We start from the raw sequence: 17,862 nt of genomic DNA, 5'->3' as shown, positions 1-17,862 counted from the left end.
TTTATAGTAGTTGTTCCTAGTGTAAATTTTCACTTACCTCCTAATTGGTTATTGCTGGCATCTAGGAAGCTACTGGTTTTAAAATGCTGGGTTTTATATCCAGCCACTTTACTCTCTTATTAGTCCTAATTGCTCTAGCATTGCCAGCTTACTTTTCTAAGAGAAAACTAATATAATCTTCTGCCTCTAGGGAAGTTGTTGCTTCCTCTCAATGTTTATAATTCCTACTTTTTACAAAACCTCACTGCATCAGTTAGGCTCTGCAAGACAAGGAGGAGTAAGACAAGTAAATACCGGAGATTCCTGCCTGTCCCAGACTTTAATGGAAAAAGTTTTTAGGACGTCCTCTGAAGTATTAAAGCATGAAGGCCTGTTCCTGCATCCGGATAGCTGCAGCATGACAAACTAAGGCAGTCCCAACATATTATATTGAGAGTTTCTTTTTTTTCTTTTTTAAATCAGGAATGGTGCATGAAATTTCCTCAAAGGCCTTTTTAGAATCTGTTGCGATGACTGTGTGGTTTTCTCCTGTATTTATTAAGTCTGAGCTTGATATTTCTCCAAGGCTTTCTTTGAAAGGTCTATGGGGGACGAGATCAACCCCATGATATAGACTCTGCAGTTTTCTGGTACACTGTTTTCTTCTTTCTAAAAACATCTTGATGAAAGTCACTTCCAAAAGGGCCAGGGAGGATTTCTGGAGGAAAGGACGGAACAAAAGGGCTCAAATCTGGAATAAGATTAGAAGTCACCTTCAAACCCAGAACTGGCCTCCACTTCTGTCACAGATTAGGCATGACTAAACCTCCAACTAGTGTAACTGAAGATCAGCCATTTCTTATTCTTCTATACTTTCACAAGAATTTAGCATCTCGTGTTCAATTGGCCGATTGGCTAGAATTCAGCAATGAATGGGAACAGCAGTGATCTGTGTCCTTATCTCTTCTCAAGTCAACAGTTTGTTTAATTGATGGCTGCCTCAAAGTAGTCGGTTATAGCTGTATTTGCTATTTCGTCCTCAAGGCTAATTGCAACACCTCCAATCTTTCTCTTGTGCTTCTTGTTAAGTAAATAAAACCTTACATCTGCAGCAGTAATGGCAGGACAAATAGTACTCCAGTGTTTATCACTGACAAGCATTATTCTCTATAAAGGAAGGCTGAGAAAAGAGAAAGTAATCTGGTTTTGGCCAAAGTGTTCTCTATTAGCACTGATGGGTGAACTTCCTTGTGATTTAAAGTTTGGTCCCACATCTTGATCCAAAATCTTTCTCTCCTCCCCATAACCAGTTTGTGGTCTGTTTGCTTGTCATCACCTCCTGGACCCTGGGTGGTCCTAATTTGAATCAGCACCATTTACCCTCTCTGCACCCACGGTTTTCAGAAGAAAACTGCCATGGGGGGCACAGCCTATTTCATTACAAAACACACCTGCTTCTGAGAATCTCTTAGAGTACAGGGAGCCAATTAACTTAGAAGACTGTAGTAACACTAGAGGGTCCCTAAAGAGTGCTCACAATATGTATAGAGATTAAATAAAACTCTTACAAGTATATCCTAAGGATATGGGCTTCCTGGACATGGAGGCCAATTAGCTGGGCTCTGTTCCAATGGCAGGAACCTATTCTCTTGTTCATCAAGCAGTCTGCAAAAGCAGCTGCGTGCTAATAGATAAAGGTCTCACCCTTCCCTCTACCCATGTCCCATTCCATGTGACTTTGCAGTTCCAGGCAGAGTCTATCTCCTCACCCCTTGAATCTGGGCTGGCCTTGGGACTTGTACTGCCCAACACAGTGTGGCAGATGTGGCAGTGTCAGTTCCAAGGCTGGACCTAAAGAGGCTTTGCACGCTCCTACCTCTTCTCTTCAGCACTTGGCACAAACATGCTCAGTCCAGCCTCCTAGGGAGTGAAGGGCACATGGCCAGGCTAGGTCAGCTCCCTCGAGGTGTGAGTCCAGCCCTGATCAGCAGAGCCATCTGACCAACCCATAGCATTTCCAAGTAGGTAAACAATAAACCTTCATGTGTGCATGCTACTGGGTATCTGCGACTACCTGCTAAATACAATCAGGAGAACAGAAGACTGATCTGCAGAGCTGGGCTACTGCATACAGGGAGATGCTTATACAATAGCGTAAATAGCACAGCAGGGTTTTTCAATGTATGGGGTAGTGGCTAAACTGTGAAGTGAGTCAGACTTGGGTTTCAATTCTGATTCTGCCATCAGTATGGTATCAACTTGGGTGTTTGTGAATAAAGGACCAGAAAGAAATACCCTCTCCCCCATTTCCTAATAAGGTCTGCTTTAAGGAACAGAACTATTGGGGGGTGCCTGGGTGGCTCAGTCAGTTAAGCGTCTGACCTCGGCTCAGGTCATGATCTCACGGTTTGTGGGTTCGAGCCCCGCATCGGGCTCTGTGCTGACAGCTCAACCTAGAGCCTGCTTTGGATTCTGTGTCTCCCTCTCTCTCTGCCCCTCCCCTGCTCACATGCTCTCTCTCTCTCAAAAGTAAATAAACATCAGAAAAAAAAAAGGGAACAGAACTATTGGTGTCTCCCCTTCCCCCCCTCTGGCTTTTTTAAAATTTCCCTCCCTGAGTTTCTTCATCTGCAAATGAAGATTACTATGCCAGCCTCATGGGGTGGTGTGAACAATGAATGAGATAATATGTGTATAAATAAAGTGCTTAACACAATGCATAGTACCTGGAAAGTACTCAATAAATGATCTATATATAAATACAATTACAAAGTAGATGCTGTAATCACAGATGGTTAAAAAACATGAAACAGGCTGTGCCCCCTTGTCCAAGCCAGCCCAGTCTCCCCGGAACCACTGCCACATCCCCCTAGCTGCTCCTTTTCCTTCCATTCGTGTCTCCACAATGCACTCTCCACGCAGCTACCAGAAGGTATTCTAAAAATGCAGACCTATGCAGGGCACTCCCCCATACCAAAACCCTCCCAAGGCTTTCCATTGCCACATATGATAACATTCAAGACTCCCCCTCACTCAATATGCTTAGCCATGCTGGCCTTCTTTCTACTCACAGAGCCCAAGTAGGACCCACCCGGGCCTTTGTACTTAGCGTTCTCTCCCCCTAAACCGTTCCTCCCCTGCTCTCTGCCTGCCTGTCCTTTTGCGTCATTTAGACACCAGCTCTCTGCATCTCCTCTGTCCTCTGACTTTCCCCCCCCAGCACTCGGCCTTTCCAACCACCCATCTCTTCACCTTTACAATATCTATCTCGCCCAAAACTGTCTTTTCTACTTCCTTGACATTTGGTGACCACCCCCCTCCACCTGTACAGAAGCTCCACAGGATGGAGACCTTGTCTTATTTGCTGCCCTGTCCCCAGCTTCTACAGGCGGCCTGCATCCGGGTGGCACATAGAGCACACTCTGGAGTAACCAGAAACAAAGACTCCTAGATCCTAACAAGGACTGTTTGGGGACACAGGGGCTATTTTTTTCTTTTTATTATATTTTTGCAGGTTGTCTATAGTGAGCACCTTTCACTTTCAAGGTCAGAAACTAAAACCTTATTTTTTAAACAATGGACTTTGCTACACTTCATACCTAATATTTTCAGGAGCCCGTGTTAGATGTGGTTGAGAGAAGACCATTCGAGTCCCTAGAAAGGAAGAAGAGAAGGAAGAGGAGAAAGAACAGACCAAAGAGGGAGAAGAGAATGGGACAGAGGGAGAACAGGAAGGGGGAGAACGAGGAATTAACAAACTAAAGCAGGAATACAAGGATGAATGAAAGAAAAAAATGGAAGAAGCGGGGAAGGAAGGAAAGGAAGAAGAGAAGGAACATGAAAGGACAGAAGGGCATAAAAAAAGAAGAGAAGGAAGAAAGAAAGAGGGTGAGAAAGAAAAGATTTAGCTGAGGACTGAAATGGGAAATGTCCTTCTAGACCCCAGCTCCTGGGAATCCATCATGACCCTAACACTCTTCAAGCGTCCTGAGCCTTATACAGCAGATACACTGACGTTAAGGCAAAAACGAATCTCACACACACACCCACCCACCCTTGTGTCAGATTCAGACAAGGTTCCAGTAAGTGCCGTCCATGACTGCTGAACAGATGCACCAAAAGGCACGCTACAAAGATGGCTTTGATATAAGTAGCTCTTTTCCTGCAACGCCCTGAGCACAGTAACAGACTGTCAACAGAAATATGGGACCATCAGTGAGCATCTCCTGGAGTCCGTGGGCTGGTCGCCAGGCCTGCCCCACCCACGGGTAAGCAATGTCAGCGATACTGCTGGTGACTGGGTGGGGCCCTTACTCTCCACCAGGCCCCTCTGATGGGTGGCCTCATTTAATCCTTACAATGGCTGCATGAATGTGGAATTATTAGTATCCCCATTTTTCTGACGTGGAAATAAAGGGATGGAAACAGTTTAAGACAAGCTCGGCGATGCTAAATAATTTGCCAAAGGCTGCCCAACTAGCAGATGAAACATGGACTCGTCTTCTGATTTTTCTGACTCTGAAACCCAAGTTTTTAACTGTGTAAATGCCCCAGAAGTGGGGGCCAGAGAGCCTAACCCTGGGCCAGTGGAAAGCAAGGGACTTTGTGCTTCCGGAGTGAGAGTCCTGCGTCAGGACCCGGGCTCGGAGCCTAATGTGCAACACTGAACTGACCCGTTAGCCTGCCCCACGGGGGCGGATTGTGTCCCACATTTTATGGATGAGGAAATGTTTGGTCAGAGAGGTGAAACCACTTGCATAAAGTCATGCAGCTAAAAAGCTGGGGGGAGGGGCAAAGTTGGGTAGAGTTCAGACTCCAAGTCTGCTTGATCCACAGTGGACCCATGCCCTTTCTACTCTGCTTTCCTCTCAATGGGACAGAAGAGGATGAGAAGGACTCTGAGGGTTCCCTTCTCTCTAACCCGACATGTGCAAGCAAGGTGGACCCCCCAAAGGGGTGGGAATAGCCTCCTGTCATGGACAAGAGCCCCCAGGAAGTTATGGCTGGCCAACCACTATTTTCCTCTCCCTCCTTCTCTCCCCCTCCCTCCCCTCCTCCACTACCTCAGTCCCCCCGAATGGCCAGCCTGTGCTAAGGGCACGTCTGCCTTTGACAACACCACTGCTGGCCACGGGGTCAGGGCTACTATGTCCACACTATGTCTCGCTCACTGGCATCTTAACGAGCTTCTGGATATCCAGAGACCATGCCTCACAAGAAGAAGGGCCAGGATTCCTGGAAGGGAGGGTGTGTAACATACTGTTGTGTGGATATGAAGGTTGCCTCGTGGGGGAAGCGTGTTTACATCTATACCCTTAAATTATCACTATGCCAATTAGTGCTTGGTCTGGGTTTAGGCAAAGAAAGTCAGCTGGAACGCTGTTTCTGAGGCTCAGCTCTGGCCTTCATCCCTCTGCTGTGACCTGTCCTGCGAGTCAGCACGGTTCATCAGAAAGCTCAGACACACTTGGACTCATCATGGCTTTGCCCCTAAATGGCTCTGTGGCCTGCGGCTGTCGCTGCACATGCAATTTCGTTCTCTCCTCTGCTGTGTAGGGCTGGATGGGGTGGGCAGCAGGCCGGAAAGCAAGTCCCCGTGTCCCTCCCTCATGCTCCCCAGTGCCTGCTCTCCTGTAGCTGCAGCCCAGGTGACCGTGTCCCCCCATGTGACCCTAGGACCAGGACAAGCACTCTGCCCTGAGATTGTGCAGCAGTACCCGAAATGGCCCTGACTTGACTCGGCAGCTCCTAACTTGGCAGGAGCCGGGACCAGATTAACGAGGCCTCTCATTCCAAGGGTGTTTATCATCATGCCTCTTGCCAACGGTGTCAGCAAGAAAGCTGCCTCCTTGAACTGACAGGAAGGTGAGGCCAGAGGAGCTAATAAATGCAGCCTGTTTCAAGTCAGTCAAGTGGGGGGCAGAAGTTTCAGCTAGTGGTCAGAGCACACATGGGCCTATTGGCCTGCTCGCCATAGCTCCTGAGACAGAGCACCCTCCACCTCCTCTCCTTGGGGCCCGTGGCCTCTCCCCATCCCTGCCACAGCACCTCAGGGTGCAGAGGAATAAAGCCTGGCTGGAAATGAACTTGGTGTCAAAGACTGAGGCCCAAGCGAGGCATATTTCCGATCGGGCCACACTGGCCCAGGGCAGGTAGGTAGGGTCATGAATGGGTAACAGGAGGCACTGTCTTCTTCCCACACACTCATGCTCCTGCCCCCACTCCACCCCAAAGCTCTGGTGCTACAGCAGGGGAAGATGGGGCCCCCTGGTTTCCTCTGTGGGTGCAGGGAATGCACGGTGGGGTAAAGACCCAGGAACTGGAAGGTTAAATCCCAGCCACCTGCTGGCTAGCTCAAAGTCTTTGGATCGTTTTGTGCTCCAACTATCCCTTCTGGAAGAGGGCAGGCCCTATCCCTCCTGAGGCTGCCATTGTGACCATGGGAGTGGCAGACAATGGCCATCTCAAGTCTCCCTGCAGCTCCACGCACTAGACACTAAGCAACAAGAAACACGTGGAGAGGACCAAGTGGACACTGAAGTCCAGTGTGTGCTCACCGTGGGCCCCTCGTCAGACCCCCGCCACGGGCTGCATGGCGGTGGGGGGGTGGGGATGCAGTCAAGACCGACCGTGTTCCACAGAGGAGCGGTGACGGGCAGGGGCTCCCGCTCGCACTGACTGTTGCATCTGGACCTAGTTCGACGGCATGTTGCGTCTCTCGGGCCTCAGTGCACCCTCCTGAGGGCCCTGGGAGGCAGGCAGAGCCAATGGGCATGTTTTCCAATGGAGAAAGTCGCTAAGGGATTTACCTGGGTCCCTGTAGGATGGGGCTACTTTCTGATCAAGCAGCGAAACAAGCTCTCGCAACCTGGAGTCTATTTTCAGAGGCTCTTTCCATTTTTAATGACAATGTGCACCACTTGAATCAGCACCACCTAGGTCCCCGGAGTCTCTTTAATTGTCTGAGTTGGTGAAAATGTGCAGGCCTAGTCATTTGAAACCGGCAGTTTCCAAAATGCTGCCATGGCGTGTTATCAAACTGTCCATTCTCCTTTGGGCTATGTTAAATTTTTTTGTTTGGATTGAGAGGAGGGAGTGAAACAGGAGGCCAGATAAGTGGCGAGGTTGCTGACGCTCCCGGAGAACCCAGGAGCCCACAGCAAACAAAGGGCCCACACTGTCCCTGAACAACACCCTTCCTCCTCTCCCCAACCCCCAAACCACAGTAAACAAACATAGGAAGAAAAACAGGATTGTTTTAAAGCCTGAGTTTCCGGATGAACACGAATAGGATTCAGGTGTGTCTGTAGTTCTGCAGCTTCTCAAGGAGATTCACAAAAATTCTTTCCTGTGCAAGACTCCAAGCTGAGCACCCAAAAGTAAACATGCTTTTCCAGAGCCTCCTTGCCTTGGCCCTGGGCCAGGGCTCTGTGTGGCTGGCTCCTACCAAAGTTCACAGAGTCCTAGCCTGATCCGGTCGTCACTGCACATTGCCCCCGGTTCTCACTGTCACCTCCACCTCAGGGTGTTTAGGCCAAACCCATTCTCCACACTCCCAGGGATCATCAGCCTCTCGTGCCGGCCAACTAACTGTCCATTTCTCCGTTCTATCAGGCTTTGAATATTAACCACAGACCTCTCACGTGGGAAGGAGAAGTGAGCCACACATCCGAATCCAAAGACTCCATCAGTTATGGAAACCTTGGGGAGACTCCCTGGGCTTCCCTTTGACCACCCATTAAATAACGGGATGCAAGGTTGGAATGACGGTAAAGGCTCATTCCAGCTCTGGCAATAAATGATCCCTGAAGCTCTAGGGAGGTTTTCCTTTGTGGTTTAAGTCCTTGTTTTAGGCCAGGTGCGGGCCCTTCTACTAAGGACTCCGACAATCTCAATACCTTCTGGACTGGTCTCTCTGACACCTGCTATCCTGTCTGCCAATACAGCCACCAGGATACTCTTTCTAGAACATCTCCAGAATCAACAGTAGCCAATGGCTCCCCACTGCCTCCCATTTCTAAACTCTGAGAGTGAAGGCCCTCCTTATTCAGGCACACTGCCCTCATCTTGTAGTCTCTGCTCAAGACAAGCTGCCTTGCTTCCTGGATATTCTTGCTCACATCCTACCTCTACCTGTCTTGCCACCCATCGGGGTCTAATTCAAACCCTCCTCCTGCTGAATGCCCCAGTGTTGGTAGCAAATTCTAACTGCCCTCGCAGTTAGCATCCATTTCATGTTGCACTAAGCACATGCCAGCCTAGAATTTTTACCAAATTAAGTCAGTCTACAACTTCTAAGCAATTACCTATTCTCAAATTAGATTGGAAATCTTTTGAGAGAAAAGCCTTGCCAACGCCTTGCATAAAAGATGATTAACAAAGGCTTGCTGATTAAAACATTCATTTGTGTAACAAACATTCATTGAACACCTAGTATGAACTAGGCTCTGAGAATTTATAAATGAAACAATCCCTGGGAGCATACGGAGTGCCTGTGGAAGCAAGTGAGCAAATAGATGAATACAGGTGCTAAGTGCTCCAAGAGAGAGCTTTACCCTGGGAACCAAAGGTTGGAGTTCAAAGGTTGATCATTAATCCAGATCCCTGCAGAGACTGTAGGGACATCAGGAATAACTTCTCTGAGGGAGGAGGCATCTTGGTGGACTCTTGAAATTGGCCAGGCAAATCAAGAAACAGGGTGGTCAAGGCAGAGGGAGCAGAATATGTGAAGGCATGACGATATGAGAAAATTCATGGCCAGTCAAGGAACTGAATGGTTGGTATAGTTGGAGCTCAGACGGCAAAGAGAGGTCTCAAAAAATTGAGACCACAGAATGGCTTCAGATGGTCAGATTTATCCTCAAGGGACTGGAACAATTGATGGCATACTGCTATAGCAACCAAACAGAGGAGAGATCAGAGGGAAGACTGGAAAGGAAGGCCCCCCACAAAATGGCAGAGGACTAGGTAGGTTCAAGACCTACTGATGAGTTGGGTTCACCATGAGCCAACTAGATATGGGGAAAAGAGGAGAGAGCAAGATAAATTTTTAGGTTTCTGGCCGGGACAGCTGGAAAAAGGAGGTGGTTAAAATTCACTGGAAATAGGGACTACGGTGGAGTGAGCACATCCAAAGGAAAGGAGAGTGTCTGGCCATGGGCCCATTGAGTGTGGGGTGCCTATGCATTCCAGATGAAGAAGCTTGAGGACATGATCTCAGCTTTGTACATGAGTCTAGGCTTCAGAAGAGCAATCCTAACAACACCTACAGATTTAGTAACCTTGAAATCCCCCACCCCAGGTGAGAACACAGAGCCTGAAGGAAACCAGAGAAAAGGTACTGGGGGAAACCCTGACATTTTAGGGACAGGGAGAAGAACACTCCATGGAAGATACTTTGGAGAGGCCAGAGAGAGAGGAGGTAAGCTAGTTCTTGGACAAGCTGGTGAAATGGGACTGACCAAAAAGATGGTTTTCCTAATTATGTTGTTACTCCCTTATGGGCAGTCACTGTGCCTCCTAATCAAGGAGCTATATTATTACCTCCATTACACAAATGAGACACAATACAAGGAGACAAATCAAGTAATTTACTCAAGGTCAAGTACTCGGAAGAGACTACATTCAAATTAGGGCTAGTTCCAAGGCCCTAATGTTCTTTCTACATTTCCACCTGCACCCACACACGCCCACCAGTAAAATTAGTGCCAAAAAGGCTGGTGTCCAACAACTTCCTCCAAGCAATGCTCATCTGGCCCCTACGTGCAGCAGAGATCCGAGGGTTCTTCCATGCGTCTTGGGATGTTAGGTGTCTACTTCCCATTCTCTGTGTGGGTATTTTGTGAGGGGGGCTTGCAAAGGCATCTTAGTATAGCGAGCCTAACAGAGGTATTTCTCTTTGCTGCCCACTGTACCTACTGCGTGAAGTTCCCACAAAATCTTTATTATTATTATTATTATTATTATTATTATTATTCCTGGTCTATCAAGTGTATGTTTTGCGGGCATGGGCAGTAGAGATAGGGAGGATGATGGATGAAAATGCCTGGAGAGATCCCCTCTCTAGCCTACAATTAGAGATGTCTGTATGTACCACAGGCTGCGTATATAACATGGAACAGGGACATTTTTCTCTCCTTATTAATGATAATTCTGGAAGGTTACTAAATAAGCGTTGCTAGGCAATACGAACTGCCAAAGGGGAGGGGGGTTATGCTAAGTCAGGGATGTGGATTCTTGGGGGAAAAAGAATCAACTTCATTCCATGGAGTCAGCTGTTATCTAAAAAAAAAAAAAAAATGGATGTTGTGCCCCCAGCATCTCACGGCGGGTGAGGTGAGCAATCCCCTAATACTGCCGGCCCTGGTAGCTGCTGCTGGGCATTTCAGCTTCAGTCTTATCACTGCCAGACTGGCATATACCTTTGTGATGAGGTGTCACAGAAAGAATTACATTATAAATAAGAAACAGCTCGGTCTCAGTCATTTGGGGGGAAGTAAAGAGAAAGCTATGGCGTGAGATATATAGTTTACAGCAATCTGCTGATTTTTACATTCAAATGCAAGCCAAGGCTTGGGGAAAAGGCATACACTCAGGTTTTCTTAAATAAATTCAAGTCCCACAGAGGGAAGAACATGCCAAACAGCCACTGATTCACACAAGTAATAAAAATGGAGGGATTATTAAATCTAGTTCTTACCACCATGTTGGTTGGGGGAGGGAAGAGGGAGACACAGGTAAATTTTCACCCATATTTATCAACCTGCAGTAAGTCAGCCTATAGTCCTAAAGTTCCTTAACACACACTACAATAATACCCCAGACCAGGCAGTTTCTTAGAAAAATGTTGTTTCAGAGAAATTGAAAATTTCCACCTTGCACCAAGAGTTTGTAGCCAAGCTAAACCCATCTGGCTCCTGCCTGATGTAGTCTAGGGAGAAATCGGCATGGGACAAAAATCTGCCTTTACATTTCACAGGCAGGAGATGTGGATGCCTCTCAGAAAACAGAAACTAGGGCGCCTGGGTGGCGCAGTCGGTTAAGCGTCCGACTTCAGCCAGGTCACGATCTCGCGGTCTGTGAGTTCGAGCCCCGCGTCAGGCTCTGGGCTGATGGCTCGGAGCCTGAAGCCTGTTTCCGATTCTGTGTCTCCCTCTCTCTCTGCCCCTCCCCCGTTCATGCTCTGTCTCTCTCTGTCCCAAAAATAAATAAAAAATGTTGAAAAAAAAATTAAAAAAAAAAAAAAGAAAACAGAAACTAGACACTAAGCCATTGTCAAGCACTTTCTTCTTTAGTTTGTCAAGCCAGTGCCCACTAGGATGGTGCACGAGAATGGAAGTCCCGCCATAGTCTGCAAGTGGACCAAGACTACCCCAGTTACTCTGAAATCCTTCACTGTTCTAACGTCTTGAGAACCCCGCATGCCAATCCGCTCAGATTTCCTAACAGAAAATTCTCTTCACAGAAGGCAGTTCTTGCCTAATCATGGTGATTGAGTTGGTTGACAAGGATACCAACCGTAAAGATAAGCCAGGCAAATGACAGGTGGGAGGGGCAGGAGTCAGTTTCCTCAAAAAGGAAAAGACATACATGCTGTTAGATGGAGAAAAATGGTCTTCAGGTTGGTAGGGGCATGAGGGGTGAATGTGTCATGTGGCTTCCCAATGCCACACAGCAAGGGACACGATGTTCCTTTGACAGCAGCTCAGTGGACAGACATACAGAAGAGGATGCTGAGCATGGCCTCAAGGGAAAGGACAGAAAAACTGAAGATGGTGATTTTTTTTTTTTCATCAGAAACAGGCTATGAAAGAAGGCCAATAACTGGAATAATTCCTCAAGATGGATAATTCTTAAAACAGGTCTCCTGGAGAAGAAATGTCTATTCCTTCCTTCTCTCTCTCTCTCTCTCTCTCTCTCTCTCTCTCTCTCTTGCAATCTATTGAGGCTAACTAAGCAAGAGAAAGGAGACAATTTAATTCCCAGAGCTGGCAAGCTGTGCACCACCAGCCTGGGGGTTTTTCATACTGAAATCAGAGAAGGAAGTATTGACTTTTAATACCCACAAACTCTACTTACTTCTGATGGAATCTGAGGTCATGCCAAAAGGAGCAAAATGATTCTTTCTTAAAGGTCCATACAAAGAAAAAATGGATTATGGTTAAGTAATTACAGAATAGTGAGAAAAGTATCAAACTGCACCTACGTCCTCCTTCTCAGGCTCTTGTAGCTTGACTCCTATGCTATTTCAAATACAGATTCATTTAATGTTTATATTTGTCTAAATAAAGACCTCCAGTTCAACAGGAACCCTAGAGAAAATGGATGGTTCTATTTCTCCAATCGACCACATTACAGGAAGTTTTGCTGTATGGATATGAAAGGGCACAACCAAGGCATCATTGTTGAGGACCACTGCCTCTTAATTGCACCCCCTCTATATAAGGCCATAGTTCCCAACCCTAGCTAGGGATCGGATTCACCTGTGGAACTTTTAAATAATGTAGATGCTCAGTGCCCCTTCCACTCCAATCAGAAGCTCTGTATTTTTTTTATCTGTTTTTTGTTTTTAGGAAGTAACCATGTTATTTTATTTATTTTTTTTGAAAATATTATTATTTTTATATTTTGAGGTTTTTTCTAATATGAAATTTATTGTCAAATCGGTTTCCATACAAAGAAGCTCTGTATTTTTGTTGAGTTTCATTAGTTTTGTTTTAATGAAAGAGGAAATAGTCTTCTCACATACTTTTGGTGGGAGTATGAACCAGAACAATTCTTCTAGCTCCTATACACTTTAATCAAGCAATTCCACATCTAGGAATTTAAACTTTAGATATGCCACACAAATGTCCAAAAAAAATTGGCAACCAAGGATGAAAACAAGCTAAAGGTACTTGTTAAATAAATTATAGCATAGTCCTGACAACGGGATTCCATGTAGTCAGTAGGTCCATATACACTATTGTGGAAAAAGGCAAGTTGTATAACATTATGTATAGTCTATATATACTATGTGTAGTATGCATACTGTTCTATGTATAGTGTACGTACATACATATATTTCCATACTCCATACGCACACTCTTATAAACACAAAGAAGACGGAAGAGTGTCCAAGAAACTGCTGACACTTAAATCTGGGAATGAGATGTAAGAACTCAAGCTGTACACTTGTAGAGTTCCGACTTAATTTTACAACGATCATATATTACTTTTGAACTAAATATTTTAAAATAAATTGTTTGAAAGAGATCCGCCGGCAACTTTCACATGAGGCCAAGGTTGAGAACCAGTGATGTAAGAGAAATAGCCCTTGTGGATGTAAGTAGATCAGACGCTCAAGCTTGTTAAGGAAACCCACCGCCCACACAAACTGGAGTATTCACACCATGTGCTACCTCAGACTCGCCAGAAGATGGCGCCCCAGAGGCAATCATCCAGTTCTCAGTCAAAACTTGTCAAAACCAATTTTTCATTAACCCAAGTCTTTTTACTACTCTAAGGATGGTTTTATTTATGTCCAAAGCATTCTTTGATGCTGCTTCCATAAACAGAGGTTTATACGTATTTATGTCATGTGCATTTTTTTCATAGAAATCCATGGTCGTTCAATATATTCAAACACAACACTGGGGAGATGTTTTCCTAAAAGAAATTGGCAATGCTTGCTCAGGCCACCCCCTCTTCCTCTGCACTGTTTCCCTGTTGTCTTTGCTCTGCTTTACTCATCTCCTTATCTTATTCCAGAGTCAGTGCCACAGAGGCAGGTGATAATCAGACATGTGGGGCATTTGTCCTTCTCAATCTATCCACACCTTTGGCCCAGAAAGCATGGGGCATAGGGCAGCCCGGGGCGAGTGCCACGAGTTTTTCTGCCCTCCCACTAACACTGATTTTCTGGAAGTGGGCGTGTTGCCACAGCAACTGTCAAATCACATCAATTATGCCGCCTCTAACCTCCCAACATCTTCTTTAAACATACCACGCTTGAGACACGTGGCTCAGCTGCCCTGGAAATGCAGAGCACTGGGTCCCTCACCATACAGCAAACATGTCCTTTCTCTGGGTGGAAGGGAGTTAGCCCCTTTGGGGATTAACCACCACGTACATTCTTTTTATTCTTTTTCTCCCCCCATTTTTTTTTTATTCCAGTTCAGTGTGATCACATAACACTATGATCGGAAGGATTTCCTGTGCTTTTTTCCCCTGTGCATATTTCATGGAGATTAATTCTTAATATCAGTCAAGAAAAACTCAATGAGTCACTTAAATGTATCCTTCCTATTGACATCATTTTTGCTCATTCTTCAAGACACAAGGGTAAGGGACGGTGTCTTCCTTACCTCTGAATCCCCAACACCTCGTTCAGTGCCCTCAGTAAATATCTGGTTAGAAAGTAAGTGCTCTCCCAAATGTCCATTTGATGGATCTCCATTAATTTTTATTATGTTATTAAATAACAGGGATAATGACCAGGTATCAGACTTGCCGTTAAGATCCAAATAAGACATTACAAGTCCTTTTGAAGAGGGAGAATACAGGAAGTTCATTCCTAAGACTTTTATACCATCTTCCTTTTCATTCTTGTTTTTTTGGATCCAAGAAGTGCATTGAAAGGGAGGCTTCTCCATATGGGGAGAAGCAGCGAAGCCCCAAAGAAGGAAGCCATCGCATTCCCCGAGTCCTTACCAGGCAGCCTGACATCTGGTCCGCACTCGGGGAAAAGAGGCCACATCCTCACATGGAGCTCTATTTTTGCATTCCGAACTGCTGATGCTTCACTCCTACAACTCGCCTCACACACAGGAAGGGGAAGGGAACCAATATTTACCAAGTGCTGGCTGCATGCTCTCTGCTGCTTCAGATCCAACGCTCTGGGAGAAGATTTCGGCCCCATGCTCTGAGTCTGTGGGGACCTCTCACCAAGCACAGCTCTCAGGGGGCAAACAGGGAGTAAGCACCTACAACTGCTTCCATTCACCCAGCTGAGGGCAGATGCAGAGCTGGTGCCCAGCACAGTCACGTGACGATGTTGCTTCCCCTCCCACCCCCCGCCCCCCAGGACTTCTCAGGATGGCTGAAGGGGGAAATCCGTGTCTCCCTGTTGCACTGGGGCAGACCACCAGAGGGTGGGCACAGGAAGAATGAACCCTGTCTTGACTTATGCAGACTGTACTGCGGGCTTAGCTGAGAGGCATTAAGTGTTCCTAATACCCCACTGGAGCATCCCTATATCTTCCTGGATCAGCGTGCTTATCATTTCATGGTGTTTCACATTTAAAACGATATTGGAAGGCACTGTGGACTTGAAGCGTCCTTCAAAAGCACAGAATTCATTTGTAAATGAAATCCTTCCTGATTTATAAGTAATGCCTGTGTTTTGAAAACCAGCTTCTCTGTGTCGTTTAAAATCAGACTCCCCAGGAACTGGCTGAGAAACTAGGACCTCCAAAGACAGGCACTCTGGTCGGATTGCAGTGGCTCCTTTTGTCTTCTTTCCTTCTGCGTCTAGCTTCCCGGTACCTATGTGTCACTGTGTTGTGCCACTGACAAAGGTGTTCAGAGGTTCCAGGAGTTCTGCCACGTTCCACAGGCCAAGAGCCTTCTACTGAGAAGCAGTGGAGGGTAGTGGCTCAGCGCGCGGTTCGGGGTCTGACTCCATGGTCTGGTCTTGTATTCCAGCCATGCAGACTACTAACTCTGTGTGCTGCTGCATTTCTTTGGTTCTCTGGGCCTGTTTTCTCACCTGCGAAAGGGCGGTAATAGTGCCTGCCTGTACTAATAATAGGAGTACCCACAGGCTGTTTGGAGTTTTAATGAGATGATACATGTAAACCACTTAGCCTAGTGCCCAGACCGTAGTAAGCACTAAAGAAGGGTTCGTTATTACTGTGCCGTTTCTTTTCTACCCATCCTGTGTGATGGAGGCTCTACGTTCAGAGAAAAACTGGTACACACTGCAGACCGCCTGATCCTGAGGATTTCATCAGTCAGGAGAGAAAAAGCACAGTGACCAGCAGCTGCACATGGCATAGGTGTGCCACCAGCATCCCCTGGGACCCTGCGTCCTCAGGGTGAGCCAGCATCACAACACACGACTGAAGTCCTCAGGCTGCACAATCTCCTTCTTTTAATGTTGGTTTCATGTATCGGTCTGTTTCTTCCTTCAGCACAGAGGCAGGAAGGGATGTGCCTCTGGGGCTAAGGGACGCTCCTTCTACATCCCAAAGGGAAACATCCAGCGCTGCACCCAAGAGCTGCCCTCCAGCCCTCCCACCCTCTGACAAAACGCAACCCAAGGGAATGCAGCCTTCTAATGAATTAGCCTGGCCTTTTTTTTTTTCTGTACTAAAAACAGGCTTATTTATTAATACAATAGATGCAAAGTGCTAGGAGGGGGTTAAGACCTGAGAAAACAGACTTTGAATTATTTCAGTGCTCCCTTAGGAGTTAACACATTCCTCTTTTTAAAAAGTTCCCCAAGACCCCAACGCGATCTGCAATGTTTAAATTCATAGATGAATGTGTTCATGATGTTTGTATATCAATATAAGGTAAATATGTTAAATTGTTAATTCTGGGAGATGGGAAGGATGCCTGCTATGTACTATTTTTTGTATTTTAGAACTTTTTCAAAATAACGCTTCACATGCCTCAGTTGTTTGAATGATTTTCTGCACTGTTCTAGCCACAGACCTTTGCCGCTTCACCCTGGTGAGAAGGCTGTGATTTTTTTTCCCAACATACTACTAAACTGAGGCAGAGTAAGCTGAATAGCAGCGGCCCATGTGGGAACAGTCCAGCCTCTCAGGGCATTTGTCAGAAGGTTCATGCTAAATTCCCTGGTGTGGGCGCAAGCACGTAGGGCACTTAGAATGAATTCTGCAGGGAATGTTCAAGACACCACAAAGCCAGGGATCAACCCATTCCAACTCTTGACCTGTGGCTGCCGGTGGAGCAGACCAGCAACATACATGTCAGTGGTGGGTTGTGACTCTTCAGGGCAGTGACCTGGGAAGCCCCTCTCCTCTTCAGCAGCACCATGTCTGTTTTAGTGAACCCCAACTGCTGGCTGGTATGGGCAGAAGAGCCATTCCATGGAGCCATTCCATAAACCAACCAAATCCTACACTCAAAGAAGTTCCTCCCTAACATGCCACACCCAGAGGCATCCTCCCATGTCTACTGACCCAAGAAATAGAAGCTGGTGTTTTAAATAAAAGTCTCTCTGCATTTCTCCCTTCCCCCAACCCAACATAGAACTTCTCTACTTACCCAGGTAAAATCCCAATCAAGAACCTGTTGGATGAGTTTTAAGAACTCTTACAGGTGATCTGGGAACATGCAGGCTGGAGCTGGTGCCTTCCAATTCTGCCTGCCATCGAGGGATGGAAAACTGGGGGGTCAAAACCCACTTTTATTTGTAAGCATCTAAATGCTCTGGTCAGAAAACACTCTTCATCCATGACTATCGAATAATTAGTTGGAAAATAGCAAAGCGTTCACATAGAACAGCAGCTCACACAAGCCTCAGGATGAGCTCTGGAGCTATCACCATGTCAGCAGCAGGATATATCTGCACCTCACCTCCTCCAAGACCACCTTGAGTCAGCTCTGTCAAAGGGCCATCCTGACCCTTTGCAAAGACTCACCGCGTTGAGCACAATTCTGTCGGCATCAATGAAGATATTAAAGTCAGCACAAGTTCTCTTTTAAAACCATTTGTAATGAAAGTAATGCCTTTGTTATTTCAACAAATGTTTACTGAACGTCAACTATGGTATAAAGCACGTGCTGAGGCGATGGAGATAAAAGCCTAGTCCCCATGTCCGAGAACCTCAAGGTCAAGTGCAGAGTCATGCATCTACAGAAGTGCTTTGG

The 17,862-nt window shown here is 46.4% G+C and overlaps 1 protein-coding gene across 2 annotated transcripts in view; it reads right to left on the bottom strand.

Moving 5' to 3' along the window:
• HLF (HLF transcription factor, PAR bZIP family member) overlaps window positions 1-17,862 on the bottom strand; it is a 54,217-nt gene that overhangs the window by 14,832 nt on the left and 21,523 nt on the right. The gene's annotated exons all lie outside the window — the stretch shown is intronic.

This window comes from Panthera pardus, unplaced genomic scaffold, assembly GCF_024362965.1.
Source record: "Panthera pardus isolate Hobbes unplaced genomic scaffold, ASM2436296v1 HiC_scaffold_3, whole genome shotgun sequence".
Taxonomy (NCBI): domain Eukaryota; kingdom Metazoa; phylum Chordata; class Mammalia; order Carnivora; family Felidae; genus Panthera; species Panthera pardus.
The sequence above is the reverse complement of the archived record's forward strand: the minus strand, read 5'-3'. Positions and strand labels throughout refer to the sequence as shown.